At 48.0% G+C, this 25,684-nt stretch overlaps 1 protein-coding gene across 5 annotated transcripts in view; it reads left to right on the forward strand.

Annotated features, from left to right (window-relative positions):
• The window catches only part of LOC114808768 (ras-related protein Rab-7a), an 89,157-nt gene that overhangs the window by 14,660 nt on the left and 48,813 nt on the right, over positions 1-25,684 (forward strand). For 3 of the 5 annotated variants that reach the window (XM_039910979.1, XM_039910981.1, XM_029056639.2), the window contains exon 1: positions 23,088-23,256. The exons of the other annotated variants lie outside the window; for them this stretch is intronic. The gene's annotated coding sequence lies outside the window, so the exon portion shown is untranslated. Of the gene's footprint in view, positions 1-23,087; positions 23,257-25,684 lie in introns of those variants that run through there. 5 annotated transcript variants of the gene reach the window in all.

Below are 25,684 nucleotides of genomic sequence, written 5' to 3' on the forward strand. Positions count from 1 at the left end.
CAAACCGATTTGCTTGTATACCCTCAAGGACTTAGTAGAGTGCCTGGCACAAAGTAAGCACTTAATAAATATCACAATTATCATCATTATTATTACTACAGGATTTTTTGTACATAGCAATCAATCAACTGATCAATAGTATTTACTGAGTGCTTCCTGTATGCAGGGCATTCTACTAAGCGCTTGGGCAAGTACAACCTGCCAGTCTCATCTTTATAATATTGCCGGTCTCACCTTTATAATACTGCCAAGGTCCGCCCTTTCCTCTCCACCCAAATGACTATCTTACTGGTACAGGCTCTCATAATATCCCGGCTGGATTATTGTGTCAGCCTTCTCTCTGATCACCCTTCCTCCTGTCTATCCCTGCTCCAGTCTATTCTTCATTTGGCTGCCGGCTTATCTTCCTGCAGAAATGCTCTAGGCGTGTCACCCCCCTTTGTAAACACCTCCAGTGGTCGCCTATCAACCTCTGCATGAAACAAAAACTTCTCACTCTAGGCTTCAAGGCTCTCCATCACCTTTCCCCCTCCTACCTCACCTCCCTTCTCTCTTTCTACCGCCCACCCCGTAGGCTCCGCTCCTCTACCGCCCACCTCCTCATCGCCCCCGGTTCTCGCTTATCCCGCAGTTGACCCCTGACCCACGTCCTCCCTCTCTCCTCACCTCCGCCAAGCTAATTCTCTTCCCCTCTTCAAAGCCCTACTGGGAGCTCACCTCCTCCAAGAGGGCTTCCCAGACTGAGTTTCCCTTTTTTCCTCCGCTCCCTCCGCTGCCTCTCTGCCCCCCTCACCTCCCCTCAGCTAAGCCCTCCTTTCCCCCTGCTTTCCCTCTGCTCCTCCCCCTTTCCTCTCCTCTCCCCTCAGCACTGTGCTCATTTGCTCATTTGTATATATTTTTATTACCCTATTTATTTTGTTAATGAGATGTCCATTCCACATTTTTTGCTCCTCACCAGAATTCATGCCCTTACCATCAATCTAAAGACAAGTACATTTTTCCTCACATAAAGCAGAATTGAAAAGCTACAGTTGGAAGAAAATCAGGTTTCAATCCAATGTGAAAGGGAAAAGAAAGAGAGGGACTTAGCTTTATGGAGATCTATTATCAGGAGTCATTATCAACTCAGCTTTTAATGTAATTCTTATATTCTCTTCAGGGGTACTTTTGGTTCCAGGCAACCATAATACATAGGGTCTAGAGCTAAGTCATTCACTAATTGCTGTTGTAGCCCAGGGTCATAAAGTCCACTTAACATCACTTAATTTGCTAGGACTTTAATTTCCCTTCCCACCCTTTCCTACCTCCCAACTCACTCCATTCCCGTTCCCAAGCAGCAGACTGAAAACCCGGCTTCTGGTTTGGCATCAGGAAGGAGATAGCCCAGCAGGCGGCATGGCTTAGTGCATAGAGCATGGGCCTGGGAATCAGAAGGACCTGGGTTACAATTCCTGCTGTGTGAACTTGGGCAAGTCACTTCACTTCTCTGTCCCTCAGTCACCTTATCTTTAATAGGGGGCTTAAGACTGTGAACCCCATGTGGGACAGAGACTGTGTCCAACCTGATTGACTTGTATCTACCCCAGCACTTAGAACTGTACTTGGCACATAGTAAGCACTTAACAAGTACCATCATCATCATCACCATCCCCCAAATCACCCTTTCCAAGGTCATCAATGTCCTCTACCCCCATCTAATCTTATTGACCTGTCTTCATCCTTTACCCTAAGGATCATCCGCTTCTCCTGAAAACATCTAAACTTGGGTTCACCAATATTGTTGTCCCTGAACTCTTTCTTCTCTGCAGTTTCTTGCATTTTTTCCTGTCTTCAGAACATCTCTACTTGGATGTCCCATCAACACTTCAAAGTTAACAGGTCTCAAACAGAACACCTCATTTCCCACCCAAATCCTGTCTTCCGGGTGTCAGCTGATACCGAAGTATTTAGAAAGAAGTCATCATTTACAAGTCCCCTTTGAGTTTGAGTAATAGGGAAACTGGTCACTTCATTCATTCATTCAATCAATCATATTTATTGATCACTTCCTTGCAGAGCACTGTACTAAATACAATTCGGTAACAGAAACAGTCTCTACCCAACAATGGGCTCACAGTCTAGAATGGGGGAGACAGACAACAAAACCAAACAAAACAAGAAGACAGGCATCAATAGCATCAATATAAATAAATAGAATAATAGATATATAAACATTATTTTAAAGATACATAAAATAATAAATATGTACATATATACACGTGCTGTGGGGTGGGGAGTGGGATAGAGCAGAGGGAGGGAGTCGGTAAGTGGGGAGGGGAGGAAAGGGCAGAGGGAAAGGGGGCTCAGTGTGGGAAGCCCTCCTGGAAGAGGTGAGCTTTAAGTAGGATTTTGAAGGGTGAAAGTGTCCAAGTTTGGTGGATTTGAGGAAGGATGGCATTCCGGACCAGAGGTAGGATGTGGGCCAGAGGTCAGTGGTGGGACAGGCGAGAATAAGGCACAGTGAGGTTTGCAGCAGAGGAGTGGAGTGTACGGGGTGGGCTATAGAAGGAGATAAGGGAAGTGCGGTAAGAGGGGACAAGGTAATGGAGACCTTTGAAGCCAATAGTGAGGAGTTTTTGCTTGATACGAAGTTTGATAGGCAACCACTGGAGATTTTTGAGGGGGTGGGTTGACATGATAATGATGAAGATGGTATTTATTAAGCACTTGCTATGTTCATTCATTCAGTCATTTATTGAGCACTTACTGTGTGCAGAACACTGTACTAAGCACTTGGAAAGTACAATTTCATGGTCATGGGTTCAAATCCCTAGTCAGCCACTTGTCAGCTGTGTGACTTTGGGCAAGTCACTTAATTTCTCTGTGCCTCAGTTACCTTATCTGTAAAATGGGGATTAAGACTGTGAGCCCCACTTGGGACAACCTGATCACTTGTATCCTCTCCAGCACTTAGAACAGTACTTTGCACATAGTAAGTGCTTAAGAAATGCCATCATTATTATTATTACAATTTGGCAACAGATAGAGACAATCTCTACCCAGCAACGAGCTCACAGTCTAGAATGAGGAGGCAGACAACCAAACAAAACAAAATAAGTAGACAGGTATTAATACCATCAAAATATAGAAACAGAATCATATATATATTTATACACATAATAAAATAATAGAGTAATAGATATGTACAAATATACACAAGTGCTGTGGGGAGGGGAAGGGAGTAGAGCAAAGGGAGGGAGTAGGGGCAATATGGAGGGGAGGAGGAACAAAGGGAAAGGGGAGACTCATTCTGGGAAGGTCTCTTGGAGAAAGTGAGCTCTCAGTAGGGCTTTGAAGAGGGGAAGAGAGTTAGTTTGGTGGATGTGAGGAGGGAAGGCATTCCAAGTCAGAGGTAGGGTATGGGCTGACAGCGGGACAGGTAAAAATTAGGCACAGTGAGTAGGTTAGCAGCAGAGGAGCGGAGTGTGCGGGGTGGGCTGTTGAAGGAGAGAAGGGAGGTAGGGTGATGGAGTGCTTTGAAGCCAAGCACTCTTCTAAGTGATGGGGTAGATTCAAGGTAATTAGGTTGTGCCACATGGAGCTCACTGTCTTATTCCCCATTTTACAGATGAGGTAACTGAGGCACAGAGAAGTTTAAGTGATTTGCCCAAAATCACACAGCTGCTAAGTGGAAGAGTGACATGCCAAGAGCGTTTCTGTAGAAAGATAATCCAGCTAGCAGAGTGAAGTGTAGACTGAAGTGGGGAGAGACCGGCGGTTGGAAGATCAGAAAGGATGCTCATGCAGTAATCCAGTTGAAATATGATGAGTATTTGTACTAACAAGGTAGCGTTTTGGATAAACACGACTGTGCCTGCCTGCCTGCCTGCCTGCCTGCCTGCCTGCCTGCCTGCCTTCCTTCCTTCCTTCCTTCCTTCCTTCCTTCCTTCCTTCCTTCCTTCCTTCCTTCCTTCCTTCCTTCCTATTTATTGAGCACTTACTATGTGCAGAGTACTGTACTAAACACTTGGAATGTACAATTCGGCAACAGATGGAGACAATCCCTGCCCATTGACGGGCTTACAGTCTAATCGGGGGAGAAAGACAAAAACAATAGCAATAAATAGAATCAAGGGGATGTACATGTCATTAACAAAATGAATAGAGTAATAAAAATATATACAAATGAGCGGACGAGCACAGTGCTGAGGAGAGGGGAAGGGAGAGGGGAAGGAGCAGAGGGAAGGGGGGGAAAAGGGAGCTTAACTGAGGGGAGATTAAGGGGGGGCAGAGAGGCAGCAGAGGGAGCAGAGGGAAAAGGGGAAGCTCAGTCTGGGAAGGCCTGTTGGAGGAGGTGAGCTCTCAGTAGGATTTTATGAGCTGAATTCAGGATTTTATTCTAACCATATGGTTAGAAGTGCTCAAAACTGACACAGTAACCACTGTTTCATTCACTGCATTCAGTGAGGACCCTGTGTGCTGAATGCAGTGAACAATTTAACCAGAATCAAGCTGCCTGCGAGCCCAGTAATCTGCTAAACTTCTGGTGCTGCTATCGGGGAAGAAGTGAGAGCTGAAAAACAAGAGGAGGTACCAAGTGTGGACGGTGATAAGCATGTCTTAAAATCTGCAAATGAGTTAAAATCATAATTCTAGGATAGGGACTGTTTCTGAGCTGCTCTTTATTTACAGGCTGCTTTGCCTCCTGTCCTGCTGCTCTATTCCTCCTGCTTGGGACCAGAAGAGAATCCTCTTTGTAGCTTCTGCAGTCTCAAATATGGGGAAAATCCCCTTAAACAAATTGTGCATTTGACTGCAGATATGAATGGGCCAGGTAAGAAGAAGTCAGAATCATATTTTGGGACTGGTGTATATGAGCCCTGCTCCAAGGAGGAACCTTCTCCATCACTGTAGAAAATTTCATTATCTTCTCTATCTCATAAGCCAGCAATCTTGGCAGGTCACCTTTTCAGAGTTCACCAATTATCTCCTTCTTACCAAATCCATGGTAAGGTCTACTCCATCTTAATCCTCTTCCATGTCTCAGCTGCCTTTGACATTGTTGATCACCCTCGTCTTTTGGAAGATTATTCATTCATTCATTCAATAGTATTTATTGAGCACTTACTATGTGCAGAGCAATGTACTGAGCGCTTGGGATGAACAAGTCGGCAACAGATAGAGACAGTCCCTGCCGTTTGACGGGCTTACAGTCTAATCGGGGGAGACGGACAGACAAGAACAATAGCAATAAACAGCGTCAAGGGGAAGAACATCTCGTAAAAACAATGGCAACTAAATAGAATCAAGGCGATGTACAATTCATTAACAAAATAAATAGGGTAACGAAAATATATACAGTTGAGCGGACGAGTACAGTGCTGTGGGGATGGGAAGGGAGAGGTGGAGGAGCAGAGGGAAAAGGGGAAAATGAGGCTTTAGCTGCGGAGAGGTAAAGGGGGGATGGCAGAGGGAGTAGAGGGAGAAGAGGAGCTCAGTCTGGGAACGCCTCTTGGAGGAGGTGAGTTTTAAGTAGGGTTTTGAAGAGGGGAAGAGAATCAGTTTGGCGGAGGTGAGGAGGGAGGGCGTTCCAGGACCGCGGGAGGACGTGACGCAGGGGTCGACGGCGGGATAGGCGAGACCGAGGGACGGTGAGGAGGTGGGCGGCAGAGGAGCGGAGCGTGCGGGGTGGGAGGTAGAAAGAGAGAAGGGAGGAGAGGTAGGAAGGGGCAAGGTGATGGAGAGCCTTGAAGCCTAGAGTGAGGAGTTTTTGTTTGGAGCGGAGGTCGACAGGCAACCACTGGAGTTGTTTAAGAAGGGGAGTGACATGCCCAGATCGTTTCTGCAGGAAGATGAGCCGGGCAGCGGAGTGAAGAATAGACCGGAGCGGGGCGAGAGAGGAGGAAGGGAGGTCAGAGAGAAGGCTGACACAGTAGTCTAGCCGGGATATAACGAGAGCCCGTAATAGTAAGGTAGCCGTTTGGGTGGAGAGGAAAGGGCGGATCTTGGCGATATTGTAGAGGTGAAACCGGCAGGTCTCGGTAACGGATAGGATGTGTGGGGTGAACGAGAGGGACGAGTCAAGGATGACACCGAGATTGCGGGCCTGAGAGACGGGAAGGATGGTCGTGCCATCCACGGTGATAGAGAAGTCTGGGAGAGGACCGGGTTTGGGAGGGAAGATGAGGCGCTCAGTTTTGCATATGTTGAGTTTTAGGTGGCGGGCCGACATCCAGGTGGAGACATCCTGGAGGCAGGAGGAGATGCGAGCCTGAAGGGAGGGGGAGAGGACAGGGGCGGAGATGTAGATCTGCGTGTCATCTGCGTAGAGATGGTAGTCACAGCCGTGAGAGCGAATGAGTGCACCGAGGGAGTGAGTGTAAATGGAGAACAGAAGAGGGCCAAGAACTGACCCTTGAGGAACTCCAACAGTTAAAGGATGGGAGGGGGAGGAGGCTCCAGCGAAGAAGACCGAGAATGATCGGCCAGAGAGGTAAGAGGAGAACCAGGAGAGGACAGAGTCCGTGAAGCCAAGGTGAGGTAAGGTATGGAGGAGGAGGGGATGGTCAACAGTGTCAAAGGCAGCAGAGAGGTCAAGGAGGATTAGAATGGAGTAGGAGCCATTGGATTTGGCAAGAAGGAGGTCATGGGTGACCTTAGAGAGAGCAGTCTCGGTAGAGTGGAGGGGACGGAAGCCAGATTGGAGGGGGTCTAGGAGAGAATGGGAGTTAAGGAATTCTAAGCATCGATTGTAGACGACTCGTTCTAGGATTTTGGAAAGGAAGGGTAGTAGGGAGATAGGACGATAACTGGAGGGGGAAGTGGGGTCAAGAGCGGGGTTTTTTAGGATGGGGGAGACGTGGGCATGTTTGAAGGCAGAGGGGAAGGAGCCCTTGGAGATTGAGTGGTTAAAAATAGAAGTTAAGGAAGGGAGGAGGGCAGGGGCGATGGTTTTAAGAAGGTGAGAGGGAATGGGGTCCGAGGCGCAGGTGGAGGGGGTGGCACTTGCGAGGAGGGATATCTCCTCTGAGGATACTGCAGGAAAGGATGGGAAAGTAGGGGAGGGGGTTGGCGGGGGGGAGGGGAGAGGCGGAGGGGTGACTTTAGGGAGCTCAGACCTGATCGTGTTGATTTCCGTGAGGAAATGGGTGGCCAGATCATTGAGGGTGAGAGATGGGGGAGGGGGAGGAACAGGGGGCCTAAGGAGAGAGTTAAAGGTCCGGAACAATCGGCGGGGGTGACGGGCATGGGTGTCGATGAGGGAGGAGAAGAAGCTTTGCCTGGCGGAGGAGAGGGCAGAGTTAAGGCAGGAAAGGATAAATTTGAAGTGTGTGAGGTCGGCTTGGTGCTTGGACTTTCGCCAGCAGCGCTCAGCAGCTCGAGCATAGGAGCGTAGGAGGCGGACAGAGGAGGTGATCCAGGGCTGTGGGTTAGTGGAGAGAGAGCGGCGGAGGGAAAGGGGTGCGAGAGAGTCGAGATGAGTAGAGAGGGTGGAGTTGAGAGCGGAGACCCGATCGTCGAGAGTGGGAAGAGAGGACAGGGCGGCAAGGTGAGGAGAGATGCTATTGGAAAGACGGATGGGATCGAGAGAGCGGAGGTCTCTGTGGGGCAGTAGCGAAGATTTGCAGGGGGAGGGAGTGTGAGAGATGAGGCAGGTGAGAAGGTTATGGTCAGAGAGAGGGATTTCAGAGTTGGTGAGGGAGGAGATAGTGCAGCGGTAGGAGATGACGAGATCGAGGGTGTGACCGAGTCGGTGAGTGGGCGCGGTATGGTGGAGGAGGAGGTCGGCAGAGTCGAGGAGGGATAGCAGGCGGGCGGCAGAGGAGTCGTCGGGTACATCCGTATGGATGTTGAAGTCTCCAAGGATCAGAGTGGGCAGAGAGAAGGAGAGAAGGAAGGTGAGAAAGGGGTCAAGGTGGTTGAAGAAGTCGGAGGTGGGACCGGGAGGGCGGTAGATGACGGCGACAAGTAACTGGAGTGGGTGGTAGAGGCGAATGATATGGGATTCGAAGAAGGGGAAGGAGAGGGAGGGGGGAGGAGGGATAGTGCGGAAGCGGCAACGGGGCGAGAGGAGGAAGCCGACGCCTCCTCCCTTACCGGTGAGTCTGGGGGAGTGGGAAAGGAGAGGCCTCCGCTGGAGAGAGCGGCGGCGGAGACCGTGTCTTCGGGAGAGAGCCACGTTTCCGAAAGGGCGAGGAGGAGGAGAGAGCGGGAGAGGAAAAGGTCATGGATGAAAGGTAGCTTGCCTGTAATAAAGCGGGGGTTCCAGAGGCCACACTTGAAAGTAGCTGTGGGTGCAAGGGGAGGAGGGGGGGAAGGGCGGGGGGAGGGGAGGGTTTGGATGGGAAGGAGGTGGCGGGGCCCTGGACGGGGAGAGGGGGATGAGGGGTAGCGGTGGGACAGGAGGACTGGGATGGAGCGTGGGTGGGGAAGAGAGAAGGGGGGAGGGGGTGAGGAGGGGGTTTGGTGGGGGGGAAGAGTAGGGGGAGGGGGAAGAGGGGTAGCGCTGGTAAAGTGGGGTTCTAGGGCGGGAGAGAGGAGGGGGGGAGGAGACAGAGGAGAGAGCGGGAAAGAGCTGAGCGAGAGAGGGGAAGGGGAAGGGGAGGATAGGAAGGGGCGGGAGGGGGGAGGGAGGGAGGAGGGACATGGCGAGGCCAGAGAGGTGAGTGGCAGCACTGACAACAATAAACAGTAATAAACGAAATCAGTAATATAGCAACATGATACAATATGATACAATACAGTGGTGCTAATATAGCAACATGATACAGTATGATACAATATAGTCATGTTAATAAAAGGGGTGATGACCAGGGTCGGGGGTAGACTCGATTAAGGGGTGACCTGATCAAATTCAAAATCTGACGACAATAAACAATAAAAAGCGAGATCGCAAATATAGCAACATGCTACAGTAAGGCACACTACAATAGTGTTAATAAGCAGGCGATGACCAGGGTCGGGGGACGAGCCGACCCTACCCGATCAGACTCAAAGTCAAGCGGCCAGCGGCCGAGAGAGTCCCAGAGCTCATGACCAAATAACCCTGTGGCGGCGGGGGGGGGGCCCTGAGGTTGTCTGGGGTGGGTGGCGGCCGTAGGCGGTGGCTAAGGTAAGGTAACATGGTGAGAACAAGGACGTCGTAGCCCGGGGCGGGGGCGGGAGAGATGAATCACCTCAAGAGGGAAGAGGGAGTGAGGCCTTCCCAAAATGGCCACCTCGGGCAGAGTGGGGGCTTCCCAAAATGGCCGCCTCGGGCGGAGTGGGGGAGCGGTTGGGGAGCACAATGTCTCCGGGCCTGAGCAGGGGACACAATGTCCCCTGAGGACACAATGTCCTTGGGGCCGAGAAGGGGAGCACAATGTCCCCAGGATCGAGAAGGGGAGCGCAATGTCCCCGGGCCCGAGCGGGGGGGGGGGGGTGGACTGGAAGCTGGTGGCTGGGGGTCTGTGGGGGCGAAGATCCGTAGTGTCGGAGTTCCCGAGCGGGGGTGTGGAGGTCAGGTTGTGAAAGGCTGAGGCAGGCGCGGGTCCGGACGGTCCGAGGCTCAGCTCCCCGGTGGAGGCGGAGGAAGCGCAGATGAGTCAGCAAGCGGTAGGCGAAGGGGGGGCTTGTCGGGAATCGGGGCCGGGTGGGCCGAGGCTGCGCTTCAGGGGAGCAGAGATCCCGAGCCCACGAGGTAATGGCTCCAAGGGTCCGGGCGATGACAAGGCTCAGCTTCCCGGGAGAGGGGGGTGGTCTCGGCGTGGATGAGTCGGCGGTCGGCGGCCAATAAGCCGCTAAAGTCGGCGGTCGGTGGCCAAAAGGCTGCTAAAGAGCTAGGCTGGAAACGGGGGGGCAGGCAGCCCAAGGAACCACCGCCTGGGAGGAGAGCTCCCGAGTCCATGTGGTGGTCGATTCAGCCCCAGGGGAGCAGAGATCCCGGGCCCATGAGGTAATGGCTCCAAGGGTCCGGGCGATGACAAGGCCTTGGCTTCACTTACACTATTTTCTCCAGGTTCTCCTCCTAATAATAATAATGTTGCTATTTGTTAAGCGCTTACTATGTGCAGACCACTGTTCTAAGTGCTGGGGGAGATACAAGGTAATCAGGTTGTCCCATGTGGGACTCACAGTCTTAATCCCCATTTTACAGATGAGGTAACTGAGGCACAGAGAAGTTAAGTGACTTGCCCAAAGTCACACAGCTGACAAGTGGCAGATCCGGGATTTGAACCCATGACCTCTGACTCCTAAACCCGGGCTCTTTCCACTGAGCCACACTGCTTCCCTAAACTGCTCCTAGCTTTCTGGTCATTCATTCTCAGAGTCTTTCACAGACTTCTCCTCTGCCTCCCTTTTAGGAAAGTATGGGAGTCCTTCAAGGTTCAGTTCAGGGTCCCTTTCATTCTCCATCTATCCTCTCTCCTGGTAGAGAACTTATTCACTCCCATGGCTTCAATTATCATCTCTATGAGGATGATTCATAAATCTGCATCTCCAAGCTTTATCTCTCTCCTGTGTAGTCTCACATTTCCTTGTGCCTTCAATATGTCTCTGCTTGGATATCCCACTGACACCTCAAAGATAACATGTCCAAAACAGAACTCCTCTTCCCACCCAAACTCTGCCTTTCCCCTAAATTTCTCATCACTGTGTATAGCATTGTCATTCTTCCTATCTCACTAGTGCATAACCTTAGTGTTATCTCTGTCATTCAGCCCACATATTGAATCTGTCACCAAATCCTGTCAGTTCAACCTCATGACATTGCTAAATCCACTCTGCCGTCTCCATCCAAGTTGCTACTGTGTTGATTAAAGTACTTACCCTATCTCACCATAATTACTTTATCAGCCTCCTCACTGACCTCCCTGTCTCCTGTCTCTTCCCACTCCAGTCAATATTACATTCTGCTGCCTAGATCATTTCTCTACTAAAACATTCAGTTCCTGTTAACCTCAGTGGTTGGGGTTGGACATACTCCTCTACATTTCCATAATAATTATTATTATTGTCATAGTGGTTAAGTGCTTACTATGTGCCAAGCACTGTTCTAAGTGCTGAGTGCAGTAATGCTGAGGGAGGGTGCAAATACAAGCGCAAGGGTGACACAGAAGGGAGCAGGAGAAAAGGAAATGAGGGCTTGGGGAAGACCTTTTGAAGAAAATGTGCTTTTTATTTCCTCTACACAATGAGCTTGTTGTGGGCAGGGAATGTTTCTACTAACTCTGTTGAATTATGTTCCTTCAAGCATTTAGTGCAGTGCTTATTAAGTAAGTGTTCCAAAGCAGCACAGGCTTGGGAGTCAGAAGGTCATGCGTTCTAATCCTGGCTTCCCCATTTGCCTGGTTTGTAGCCCTGGGCAAGTCACTTAATTTCTCTGTGCCTCAAATACCTCATCTTTAAAATGAGAATTGAGACTGTGAGCCCTGCATAGGACAGGGACAGTGTCCAACCTGTCCACCCTGATTTTGCCTGTACCCTTCCCACTGCTTAGTACAGTGCCTGGCACTCAGAAATCACTGAACAAATACCATTATTATTATTATTGTTTTTAAATACCATTTAATTTTATGTGCCTCAGTTTCCTCAATTGCTAACTGGGGATCCAATATCTGTACTACCTTCCACTTAAACTGTGAGCCCCTTGTAGGACAGGAACAGAATATATTTAACTTGTCTGCCCAGTGCTTAGAACAGTTCTTAACATATAAAAAGCGCTTAACAAATACCATTAAAGAGGGATAATTGGGAAAGGCTTCTTGGAGTAATGTGATTTTATTAAGGCTTAGAAGGTAGGAAGAAAAGTTGACTGGCTTATTTGGAGGGGGAGGTAGTTCCAGGCCAAAAGGAGAATGTTGGCAAGGGGTGGACTGCAAGAACTCTAACTGTCACATCAAAGTCCTTTTCCTCCAGTCTCTCCCATCTCTTACCCCTAATGACCTGGCCATGTATTTTATTGAGAAAATTGAAAGCATGAAAGCATGAAGCATGTTCTCTCTCCAGTTCCTCCCTTCTCTGGCCCCTTCTTCAACCTTCCAGTCTTTCCCAGCGATATGTCAAGAGATCTCCCACCTTCTCTCAGAATCCTCCCTCTCCCTCCCTTTGCACTTTATCAAGGCACTTTCCCCCTCTCTTCTTCTTTCTCACTCTCCTTTGCCTTTTTCCCCACTGCTTTTCATTCATTCATTCACATTTATTAAGCACTTACTGTGTGCAGAATACTGTGTTGAGCACTTGGGCAAGAACAATACAGTAGTAAACAGTAATATTCCCTGCCCACAGTGATCTCATAGTCTAGAGAGGGGGAAACAGACATCAGTACAAATAAATGAAATTACAGCTATGTACATAAGTGCTATGGGACTGGGGGTTTGGGGAAGAGGAAAGGGAGCAAGTCAGGGTGACTTGGAAGGAAGTGGGAGTTGAGGAAAAGTGGGGGGCTTCTTGGAGGAAATGTGCTTTCACTAAGACTTTAAAGGGGGTAGAGTAATTGTGAGGAGGGAGGGTTTTCCAGGCCAGAGGCAGGATGTGGGTGAGAGGTCAGAGGTGAGATAGATGAGATTGGGGCATGGTGAGAAGGTTAGTACTAGAGGAACAAAGTTTGCGGTCTGGGTAGAAGAAGGAGAGAAGTAAGGCAAGGTAGGGGGGGCAAGATGATGGAGTGCTTTAAAACCAGTGGTGAGGAGTTTTTGTTTGATACAAACATGATAGGCAACCACTGGAGATTTTTGAGGAAGGGGGTGACATGTCCTGAACGTTCTTTGATAATGATAATAGTGGCTTTCACTAACTGGTTACTGTAGGACAAGATGGTACTAAGCATTGAGGTAGCTACAATATCATCAGGTCCCATGTAGGGCTCATTGTCTAAACTGTGGGAGAACAGGTGTAAAACTCCTGACTTTAGGCTATAATGCAGTTAATCATCTTGCCCCATTTTACTTTACCTCCTGATTTCCTAATACAACCCAGCCTGCACACTTTGCTTCTCTAATACCAACCTATTCACTGTATAATAGTCTTGTCTATTTTACTGTTGAGCTCTTGTCCACAACTCCCTCCCTCCCTCTCCTTTATCCAACAGATGATCATTCTCCCCACCTTCAAAGAGCACATTTCATGCAAAAGACCTTCCCAACTAAATCCTACTTTCCTTTTGTCCCACTCCCCTCTGGATTACCCTTGTGCTAGGATTTGAATCCTTTCCTGACCATTCTTTCAGCCCCACAGCTCTTACAAATATATTTTTACTTAATTTATTTACACTAATATCTATCTCCCCTTCTAGGCTGAAAGTTTGTTACGGGCAGGCATTGTATCTGCCAAGTCTATTATATTATGCCCCCCCTAGTACTAAGTACAGTGATCTTCCCAAAGTAAGCACTCAAAGAATATGATTGATTGAATAATAATGGATATTGAAACCCCATGTTTTAGTTGAGGGAACTGAAGCACAAAGAAGCTAAATGATTTCATTCAACAGTATTTATTGAGCACTTACTATGTGCAGAGCACTATACTAAGCACTTGGAATGTACAAATCGGTACCAGATGGAATCAGTCCCTGCCCTTTGACGGGCTTACAGTCTAATCGGGGGAGAGGGACAGACAAGAACAATAGCAATAAATAGAATCAAGGGGATGAACATCTCAGTAAAACAATTGAAAATAAATAGAATCAAGGTGATGCACATTTCATTAACAAAATAAGTAAGGTAATGAAAATATATATAGTTGAGCAGACAAGTACAGTTCTGAGGGGATGGGAAGGGAGGGGGGAGGAGCAGAGGGAAATGGGGGGAAAAGAGGGTTTAGTTGCAGAGAGGTGAAGGAGGGGGATGGTAGAGGGAGTAGAGGGAGAAGGGGAACTCAGTCTGGAAAGTTTGGAGGAGGTGAGCTGTAAGTAGGGTTTTGAAGAGGAGAAGAGAATTAGTTTGGTGGAGGTGAGGAGGGAGGGCATTCCAGGACTGTGGGAGGGTGTGGGCCAGGGGTTGACGACGGGATAGGCGAGAACGGGGCATGGTGAGGAGGTGGGCGGCAGAGGAGCAGAGCGTGCGGGGTGGGCAGTAGAAAAAGAGAAGGGAGGAGAGGTAGGAGGAGGCAAGGTGATGGAGAGCCTTGAAGCCTAGAGTGAGAAGTTTTTGTTTTGTGTGAAGATTGATAGGCAGCCACTGGAGGTGTTTCAGAAGGGGAGTGACATTCCCAGAGCATTTCTGCCGGAAGATAAGCCAGGCAGCGGAATGAAGAATAGACTGGAGCGGGGAGAGACGGGAGGAAGGGTGATCAGAGAGAAGGCTGACATAATAAACGCTCTGGGCATGTCACTCCCCTTCTTAAAAACCTCCAGTGGTTGCCTATCAACCTCCACACAAAACAAAAACGTCTCACTCTAGGCTTCAAGGCTTTCCATCACCTTGCCCCTTCCTACCTCTCCTTCCTTCTCTCTTTCCTCTGCCCACCCCGCATGCTCCGCTCCTCTGCTGCCCACCTCCTCACCGTCCCTTGGTTTTGCCTATCCCGCCGTCGACCACTGGGCCACGTCCTCCTGTGGTCCTGGAATGCCCTCCCTCCTCACCTCAGCCAAACTAACTCTCTTCCCCTCTTCAAATCCCTACTTAAAGCTCACCTCCTCCAAGAGGCCTTCCCAGACTGAGCTCCCCTTTTCCCTCTGCTCCCTCTACCCCCCTTCACCTCTCCGCAACTAAACCCTCTTTTCCCCCTTTCCCTCTGCTCCTCCCCTCTCCCTTCCCATCCCCTCAGCACTGAACTCGTCCGCTCAACTGTATATATCTTCATCACCCTATTTATTTTGTTTAATGAGATGTACATCACCCTGATTCTATTTATTTGCTATTGTTTTAATGAGATGTTCGTCCCCTTCACTCTGTTTATTGCCATTGTTCTTGTCTGTCTCCCCCGATTAAACTGTAAGCCTGTCAAAGGGCAGGGACTGTCTCTATCTGTTGCCGATTTGTACATTCCAAGTGCTTAGTAGAGTGCTCTGCACAATAGTAAGCACTCAGTAAATACTATGGAATGAATGAATGAATGAATATCTCCAAGATCTGCCCTTTCCTCTCCACTCAAACGGCTATCTTACTGGTACAGGCTCTCATAATATCCCAGCTGGATATTATGAGAGCCTGTACCAGTAAAATAGCCGTTTGGGTGGAGAGGAAAGGACAGATCTTGGCGATATTATAAAGGTGAGACCGACAGGTCTTGGTGATGGACTGGATGTGTGGGGTGAGTGAGAGAGCTGAGTCAGGGATGACACCAAGGTTGTGGGCTTGAGAGACGGGAAGGATGGTTGAACCATCCACAGTGATAAGGAAATCAGGAAGAGGACAGGGCTTGGGAGGGAAGATAAGGAGCTCACTTTTGGACATGTTGGTTTTTTTAGGATGGGGGAGACGTGGGCATTCTCCTCCCTCATTGACACCCATGCCCATCACCCCCGCCGATTGTTCCGGACCTTTAACTCTCTCCTTAGACCCCCTGTTCCTCCCCCTCCCCCATCTCTCACCCCCAATGATCTGGCCACCTATTTCCTCACGAAAATCAACACAATCAGGTCTGAGCTCCCCAAAGTCACCCCTCCGCCTCTCCCCTCCCCCCACCAACCCTCTCCCCTACTTTCCCATCCTTCCCTGCAGTATCCTCAGAGGAGATCTCCTCCCTCCTCGCAAGTGCCACCCCCTCCACCTGCGCCTCGGACTCCATTCCCTCTCACCTTCTTAAAACCATTGCCCCTGCCCTCCTCCCTTCCTTAACTTCTATTTTTAACCACTCAATCTCCAATGGCTCCTTCCCCGCTGCCTTCAAACATGCCCACGTCTCCCCCATCCTAAAAAAACCCGCTCTTGACCCCACTTCCCCCTCCAGTTATCGTCCTATCTCCCTACTACCCTTCCTTTCCAAAATCCTAGAACGAGTCGTCTACAATCGATGCTTAGAATTCCTTAACTCCCATTCTCTCCTAGACCCCCTCCAATCTGGCTTCCGTCCCCTCCACTCTACCGAGACTGCTCTCTCTAAGGTCACCCATGACCTCCTTCTTGCCAAATCCAATGGCTCCCACTCCATTCTAATCCTCCTTGACCTCTCTGCTGCCTTTGACACTGTCGACCATCCCCTCCTTCTCCTTATCTCACCTTGGCTTCACGGACTCTGTCCTCTTCTGGTTCTCCTCTTACCTCTCTAGCCGGTCTGTCTCGGTCTCCTTCGCTGGCACCTCCTCCCCCTCCCATCCTTTAACTGTTGGAGTTCCTCAAGGGTCAGTTCTTGGCCCTCTTCTGTTCTCCATTTACACTCACTCCCTCGGTGAACTCATTCACTCTCACGGCTTTGACTACCATCTCTACGCAGATGACACGCAGATCTACATCTCCGCCCCGTCCTCTCCCCCTCCCTTCAGGCTCGCATCGCCTGCTGCCTCCAGGACGTCTCCACCTGGATGTCGGCCCGCCACCTAAAACTCAACATATGCAAGACTGAGCTCCTCATCTTCCCTCCCAAACCCGGTCCTCTCCCAGACTTCTCTATCACCGTGGATGGCACGACCATCCTTCCCGTCTCTCAGGCCCGCAATCTCGGTGTCATCCTTGACTCGTCTCTCTCGTTCACCCCACACGTCCTATCCGTTACCAAGACCTGCCGGTTTCATCTTTACAATATTGCCAAGATCTGCCCTTTCCTCTCCACCCAAACGACTACCTTACTGCTACAGGCTCTCGTTATGTCCCGGCTAGACTACTGTGTCGGCCTTCTCTCTGACCTCCCTTCCTCCTCTCTCGTCCCTCTCCGGACTATTCCTCACTCCGCTGCACGGCTCATCTTCCCGCAGAAACGATCTGGGCATGTCACTCCCCTTCTTAAACAACTCCAGTGGTTGCCTATCAACCTCGGCTCCAAACAAAAACTCCTCACTCTAGGCTTCAAGGCTCTCCATCACCTTGCCCCTTCCTACCTCTCCTCCCTTCTCTCTTTCTACCGCCCACCCCGCACACTCTGCTCCTCTGCCGCCCACCTCCTCACCGTCCCTCGGTCTCGACCATCCCGCCGTCGACCCCCGGGCCGCGTCCTCCCGCGGTCCCGGAACGCCCTCCTTCCTCACCTCCGCCAAACTGATTCTCTTCCCCTCTTCAAAACCCTACTTAAACTCACCTCCTCCAAGAGGCCTTCCCAGACTGAGCTCCTCTTCTTCCTCTACTCCCTCTACCACCCCCTCTTTATCTCTCCACAGCTAAACCCTCTTTCCCCCTTTCCCTCTGCTCCTCCCCCTCTCCCTTCCCATCCCCACAGCACTGTACTCGTCCGCTTAACTGTATATATTTCCATTACCCTATTTATTTTGTTAAAGAATTGTATATCACCTCGATTCTATTTAGTTGCCATTGTTTTTACGAGATGTTCTTCCCTTTGACTGTATTTATTGCCATTGTTCTTGTCTGTCCGTCTCCCCCGATTAGACTGTAAGCCCATCAAACGGCAGGGACTGTCTCTATCTGTTGCCGACTTGTTCATTCCAAGCGCTTAGTACAGTGCTCTGCACATAGTAAGCGCTCAATAAATACTATTGAATGAATGAATGAATGAATTAATGAATTGAAGGCAGAGGGGAAGGAGCCATTGGAGATTGAGTGGTTAAAAATAGAAGTTAAGGAAGTGAGTCACCCTTCCCATCTCACAAGCCTATAACGTTGACTCCACTCTCTCACTCACCCTACGTATAATATCCATCAACAAATCCCGTTGGTCTCACCTTCACAACATTGTCAAGATCCTCTCCATCCAAACTACTACCATATTATTAATACAGTCACTCATCCTATCCCGACTGTATTACTGCATCAGACTCCTTTCTCACCTCCCAACCTCCTGCCTCTCCCCACTTCAGTCATCATCATCATCATCCTGTTGGTATTTGTTAAGCGCTTACCATGTGCCGAGCACTGTTCTAAGCGCTGGGGTAGACACAGGGGAATCAGGTTGTTCCACGTGGGGCTCACAGGCTTAATCTCCAATTTACAGATGAGGTAACTGAGGCAGCGAGAATTTAAGTGACTTGCCCAGAGTCACACAGCTGACAAATGGCCGAGCCGGGATTTGAACCCATGACCTGTGATTCCAAAGCCAGTGCTCTTTCCACTGAGCCACGCTGCTTCTCAATACTTCACTCTGCTACCTGGGTTATCTTTCTAATAATAATAATGTTGGTATTTGTTAAGCGTTTACTATGTGCCGAGCACTGCTCTAAGTGCTGGGGTAGACACAGGGGAATCAGGTTGTCTCACGTGGGGCTCACAGTCTTAATCCCCATTTTACAGATGAGGTTACTGAGGCACCGAGAAGTTAAGTGACTTGCCCAAAGTCACACAGCTGACAAGTGGTAGAGCCGGGGTTCGAACCCATGACCTTGGACTCCAAAGCCCGTGCTCTTTCCAGTGAGCCACGCTGCTTCCCGTTTCTACAGAAACGTTCTGGGCATCTCACCCTTCTCCTCAAAAATCTATAGTGGTTGCCTATCAGCCTCCATAAGGAACAAAAACTTGTCACTATTGGCTTTAAAGTTCTCAACCACCTTGCCTCCTCCTACTCTTCCTTCTCTCCTTCTGTATCCCAGCCTGCTTACTCCTCTCCTCTGGTGCTAACCGTCTGGTGTGAGAATTCAGTTGATGCAGCAAAACCATTCTTGAGGAAAGCAATTCAGATTTCACAGCAGACACCCTATTGGCACTGCAGGCTCCTTTTTCAACTTGCTGTAAGTACTATTTGAGGGAAGAAGAAAGAGGAGGAAGAATACAATGACTAAGGGAGAACATGCGTGGGGTAGATGAGATTGATGAACAGAGAGTAAACTGGCGTTGGCCGAGTGTAGTATACAGGTTGGGTTGGTTGTAGTAAGACAGCAGCACGGCCTAGTGATAGAGTGTGGATCTGGAAGTCAGAAGGACCTGGATTCTAATCCCTATTCTGCACCCTTTCTGCTGTCTGAATTTGAGGAAGTCATTTCATTCTCTTTACCTCAGTTACCTCATTTATAAAATGGGGGTGAAGACTATGATTCCCATGAGGGACAGGAACTGTGTCCGTCCTGATTTACTTGTCTACTCTAGGGCTTAGAACAGTGCCTGGTACATAGTAAGTGCTTAACCAATGCTGCTGTTATTATATTATTAGTTTAGTAAATATGATTGAATTGAATGCCTTAAGGAATTTTTGTTAAATATAGAGGTGCATGTGCACCCTTGAAAGTTTTTGAGTAGAGAATGTATGGACTGTACTTTCTATAGAGTGAAATATGGGGAGGGGAGAGAAGGAAGCAGGGAGGACAAGGAGGTGCCTGATGTAGTATTCAAGGCTGAAAATGAGGGCATGCATATTTAGCATGGTAGCAGTTTGGATGAAGAGGAAAGGGTGGATTCTAGAGATGCTGATAAGGTAACCTGATAGGATTTCATGACTGTTTGAGTGTGTGAGCTGGATGAGAGAGATGTCAAGGATACTGTCAAGCTTATGTTTAAGAAGACATTAAGAAGTTACGACCTTAAGACAGAATGCAAGGCTGCAGAGGAGAGAGGTCATCCCATCCCTGTCCTTTCATCCCACTGGCCCAAATCCCCATCTGCTTGCTTTTCACCCAGCATTAACTTCATTCCTCTCCTCCCCGAGTTTTGTACTTCCCATGTTCTCTGAGAACCTTGGCCAGTGCAGCCTGTAATCATGATGATGATGGCATTTGTTAAGCACTTACGATGTACAAAGCACTGTTCTAAGCGCTGGGGAGGATACAAGGTGTTCAGGTTGTTCCATAAGGGGCTCACAGTTTTAATCCCCATTTTACAGCTGGGGTAACTGAGGCCCAGAGAAGTTAAGTGACTTGCCTAAGGTCACACAGCTGACAAGTGGCTGAGCTAGCATTTGAACCCATGACCTCTGTCTCCCAAGCCCGTGCTCTATCCACTGTGCCACACTGCTTCTCTGTGGAGCTCGGGGGAATCCGTAAAGGCTCAATTCACACTTCAACTACTATCTCTACTCATATATCTGTCAAATCTAATGTCCTGAACTGCGTCTTCTGTCCATTATTGCTATTGATCTTGTCTGTCCGTCTCCCCCGATTAGACTGTAAGCCCGTCAAAGGGCAGGGACTGTCTCTATCTGTTACTGATTTGTACATTCCAAGCGCTTAGTACAGTGCTCTGCACATAGTAAGCGCTCAATAAATACTATTGAATGAATGAAAGTGTGCCTCTATCTCCCCTGCCTTACTGTCAACCCCTGGACATGTCTTTCCTCTGTCCTGGAACAGCCCCCCTCTTCAAATCTGCCAAATAATTACTCTGCCCCATCAAAGTCCTACTGAAGGTGCACCTCCTCCAAGAAGCCTTTCCAGACTAAGCCTTTTCCTCAGCTCCCCCTTCCTTCTGCGACATTTTGACTCGCTCCCTTTACTCTTACTCTCTCCTTTTACTCTTCCCCCATCCCCGCCCCACACCATTTATGTATATATGCATATATACATATATATAATTATATTTATTTAGATTGATTCCTTTTTACTTGTTTTGATGCCTTTCTTCCCCTCTTTAGACTGTAAGCCCGTTTTGGGCAGGGATTGTCTCTCTTTTTTGCTGTATTGTACTTTCCAAGCACTTACTATATTGTTCTGCACACAGGACTGGATTATTGTTAGCCTCCTTTCTGATCTCCCTTCCTCCTGTTTTACCGTACTCTAGTTTATTCTTCATTCCGCTGTTTGGATCATCTTCCTACAGAAACGCTCTGGGCATGTCACTCCCCTTCTCAAAAACCTCCAGTGGTTGCCTTTCAACCTTCGTATGAATCAAAAACTCCTCTTGGTTTCAAAGCTCTCAATCACCTTGCCCCCGCCTACCTCACCTCTTTCTCATTCTACAGCCCACCTAGTACACTCGGCTCCTCTGCTGCTCACGTCCTCACAGTCCCTCATTCGCACTTGTCCCGCCGTCAACCCCTGACCCACTTCCTAGTGCTGCCCTGGAATGCCCTCCCTCCTCACATCCACCAAACTAACTCTGTTCCCCTCTTCAAAGCCCTGCTGAGAGCTCACCTGCTCCAGGAAGCCTTTCCAGACTGAGCCCTCCTTTCCCTGCTCCTTCTCCCCCTACCCATTCCCCCTTCTCATTCCCTCTGCTCTTCCCCTTCCCGTCCCCACAGCACTGTGCAGATTTGCATATATTATTGTTAGTCTATTTGTTTTGTTAATAATGTGTATTTGTCTATGATTCTATTTATCTTCATGGTATTGATGCCAGACTACTTGTTTTGTTTTGCTATCAGTCTCTCCTTGTGAACCCGTTATTGGTCAGGGATGGTCTCTAACTGTTGCCAAATTGTACATTCCAAGCACTTAATACAGTGCTCTCCACATAGTAAGTGCTCAATAAATACGATTGATTGAATGAAATGAATGGTACCCTGAAGGTATGCTCAAGTCCGCAGCTCTCCTCTTTACCTCTCCGCAGCTAAAGACTCATTTTTCCCTTTTCCCTCTGCTCCTCCACCTCTCCCTTCCCATCACCACAGCACTGTACTCGTCCGCTCAACTGTATATATTTTCGTTACCCTATTTATTTTGTTAATGAATTGTACATCGCCTTGATTCTATTTAGTTGCCATTGTTTTTATGATATGTTCTTCCCCTTGACGCTGTTTAGTGCCACTGTTCTTGTCTGTCCGTCTCCCCTGATTAGATTGTAAGCCCGTCAAACGGCAGGGACTGTCTCTATCTGTTGCCGACTTGTTCATCCCAAGCGCTTAGTACATTGCTCTGCACATAGTAAGCGCTCAATAAATACTATTGAATGAATGAATGAAAGTCGAGAGGGGGGTTATTTTAGCATAGGGGTTACCTGGGCAAGCTTGAAAGACATGGGGAAGGAGTCCCTGGAGGAATGGTTGAAGATAGCATCAGGGAAGGAAAATGTAAGGAGAAATTAATAATAATGTTGGTATTTGTTAAGCGCTTACTATGTGCAGCGCACTGCTCTAAGCGCTGGGGGAGACATAGGCGAATCAGGTTGTCCCACGTGGGGCTCACAGTCTTAATCCCCATTTTACAGATGAGATAACTGAGGCACAGAGAAGTTAAGTGACTTGTCCACAGTCACACAGCTGACAAGTAGCGGAGCCGTGATTTGAACCCATGACCTCTGACTCCCAAGCCCGGGCTCTTGCCATTGACCCACGCTGCTTCTAATTGCTATGATAAGAGTTAAAGTCAGAGGCTCAGGGGAAGGGGTAGATTTTTGAGAGTGGGAAGAAGATCTCATCATAAGAAATAGCTGGTAAGCATGAGATAATTGAAGAGAGAGAAGGAAGGAGTGAGAAGCAGCATGGCCCAGTGAATAGAGCTTGGGCCTGGGAGTCAGAAGGACCTGGGTTCTAAATTCCAGCTCCACCACTTTTCTATGTGACCTTGGGTAAATCTGTTCACTTCTCTGCCTCAGTTAACTCATTTGTAGAATGGGGATTAAGACTATGAGCCCCATATGGGACATGGACTATGTCCAACCTGATTAGCTTGTTTCTCCCCAAATGCTGAGTACAGTGCCGGGCACATAGTAAGCATTTAACATATACCATTAAAAAAAAAACCCCAAACCCTCCCTGATCAATATTTTTGAGTGACTTTAATGGCCTTTCTTTATAAAATATACAGAATTTTATATTGATTTCAAACAGGCCTTAGAACATCTGGGCAATGTGCTTTTCACACAGGAAGCGCTCAATAAATTACGATTGAATAAATGAATGAAAAAGGGGTGATTTGAACATCACAGCTAACGATACAAGAGAGCAGTGCTTCATAAATTTATTTGAAACTTTGGATCCAGAATAGAATTGTTCATGACTCCCTCTCACTGCATAGCTACCGTGTGTCAAATATAGACTCCTAAATCCATTGAAAAGTTTAGTAAAATTTCGCCATACATTTTTCTCCCTTGGGCCCCAAACAACGAACTCAAACAGCACTGCGAAGTTGGTCGAGATTCGAAGTTCAATCAATAAACTCCGACCAATGACGTAACTCGCGAGATTTGAGGCTTTGAAGTTCCGTAACACGCATTTCCGCTCGCGGCTGGGCCAGAGCGGAAGTGCACGCGGCAGCGGTTGAGCGTTAGGAACTTCGATTAGGGTTGTGGTAGGCGAGTAGGGGGCGGCTAATACTTGTATGTCCCGAGTAATTGCTGGAATTTTCGACCCGAAACGACTCTAGCGTAAAGCCATTCAGCAAAACGTTACACGGTAAGATGCAGATCTCTTTTCTTTACATGTACTCAATTGGAGGTTAATAAGTTCCGTGGAAAGAAATTGTTTGACCAGCGGCTCCTGCCCTTCTTATATAAGGAATGGGGAAAGTGGGAAATGGGAAGGGTCTGAAGGTGTAGCTTCCTTTCTTTACCCTTCTTTCTTTACACACGGGGAGGGTTAAGTTCCTTTGGGAATAGAAATTGTATACGACTGGTTGACGACTTTATTCGTTTTTTTCGGAGGTCATTTTGGATTTTTCCTTCCATGAGAGGCGTTGAAAGTCGTTATTATAGAGTGCCGGTCGTGAGCCATTGATGTTACATTTTCATCTTTAGTTCTATTCAGTACAATACTTGGAATATCAAAAACGTTTGTCAGTGGCTATCAATATGTCTGTCTGGGACTGACAATATGTACCTGATATTCAAATGAATCTCAGTATTTTAGAGGATCTTAAACGAACTGTGGAAGTAGGAGTCGTCCAATTATTGGGAAGTAGCGTGGCTGAATGGAAATAGGACTGGTTTAGGAGTCAGAGGTCACGGGTTATAATCTCAGCTCCACCGTTTGTCTGCTCTGTGACACTGTAGGCAAATCACTTCACTCTTCTGTGCCTCAGTTACCTCATCAGTAAAATAGGGATTAACCCTGTGAATCACATGTGGGACAACGTGATTATCTAGTATACCCCCAAGCGCTTATAACAGTGCTTGACACACAGAGAAGCAGCATGGCTCAGTGGAAAGAGCACAGGCTTGGGAGTCAGAGGTCATGAGTTCGAATCCTGGCCCTGCCACTTGTCAGCTGTGTGACTGTGGGCAAGTCACTTAACTTCTCTGTGCCTCAGTTCCCTCATCTGTAAAATGGGGATTAAGACTATGAGCCTCACGTGGGACAACCTGATTACCCTGTATCTACCCCAGTGCTTAGAACAGTGCTCTGCACATAGTAAGCACTTAACAAATACCAACATTATTATAGTAAGCACTTAACAAATATTATTGTTATTATTTGTTTAATAAAGTGAAAGATGGTCCATTAAGCATGGTCTCCCCAAAGTATCCTTTGTACCTGCTTACATAGGCTTTTTGTCCACCAGTCTCCTTTTATATTGTCCTTTCCCAGTAATAATAATTATGGCACTTATTAATCACTTACTATGTGCCAAGTCACTTACTATGTGCCAAGCACTCTTAAGCACTGGGGGTAGATACAATTTAATTAGGTGGGAAACAACCCCACATAGGGCTCACACTCTAAATCTCCATTTTACAGATGAGGTACCTGTAGCCCAGGTAAGTTAAGTGACTTGCCCAAGGTGACAGAGCAGACGTGTCAGAGCCAGGAGTAGAACCCACATTCTGACTCCCATGCCTGTACTCTATCCAGTAAGCCACACTGCTTCTTTACAGTGCTTCCAATAGAGTAAATGTTCATTAAGTACAGCTGACTGTTTAATTGGTTATAATAATAATAATAATTAGGGTATTTTTTAAGCACTTACTGTGTGCCAGGCACTGAACTAAGCACTGGGGGGAATACAAGTAAATCGGGTTAGACACAGTCCCTGTCCTACATGAGGCTCACAGTCTTAATCCCTGTTTTACAGATGAGATAACAGCCACAGAGGGTAAAGTAACTTGCCCAAGGTCACACAGAGAACAAGTGCTGGAGCGGGATTAGAACCCATGAACTTCTAACTCCCAGGCCTGTGTTCTACCCATTATGTTGTGCCATTAGGGTTATGTGAAATCTGATTTGCTGAAGAGTTTAGGCATTTTATAATTGGTATTTCAATCTTTAGTGTGTCATTCCGTACTGCTTAAATTGAAAACCAGACCATCCTAATTTACCCAAGTGCTTAGTTCGGTGCTTGGCACGTTGGAAGTACTTAACAAAGACTTTAATAGATTAGTATATTTTTCTGAAAATCTGTGCAGTTAGTGGTACTAATCAAGCACTTGGGTTGTGTACAAATCACTATACTAAGCAGCTGGGAAAAATACCATGCAACTGTCACCAGTCGCCGGGGACGGGTTTGGAGTTGGTGCAGTGAGAGAGAGAGAGGAACCAGGAATAGAAAGCCTGAGTTTATATAAAATTTATTCCATGAAGTGAATTGAATTATTTGATTATTTAGAAGCAACGAATTGAACTCCTTTTGGGGTGGAATATGAGTATTGGTGGAGTTACCACTTTCCTTACAGGAAGAATATACTTGTATGGTAATATTAGAGCTTCCCTAATGGGAGGAATGTACTTGCATGTTACTAGTGGCTGGCAGAACCCCCAGGCCCACCCAGGCAGAATCGATTTACGCTTTGCTTGCTCGTGGTGAGGCACCTATTTCTCACCCATGTGCCCTCCCCACACAGGAGGAATCCATTTATGTGATAAATCCACTTATGTGCTTCTCGCACCT

Source organism: Ornithorhynchus anatinus, chromosome Y5, assembly GCF_004115215.2.
Source record: "Ornithorhynchus anatinus isolate Pmale09 chromosome Y5, mOrnAna1.pri.v4, whole genome shotgun sequence".
In the NCBI taxonomy this organism is placed as follows: domain Eukaryota; kingdom Metazoa; phylum Chordata; class Mammalia; order Monotremata; family Ornithorhynchidae; genus Ornithorhynchus; species Ornithorhynchus anatinus.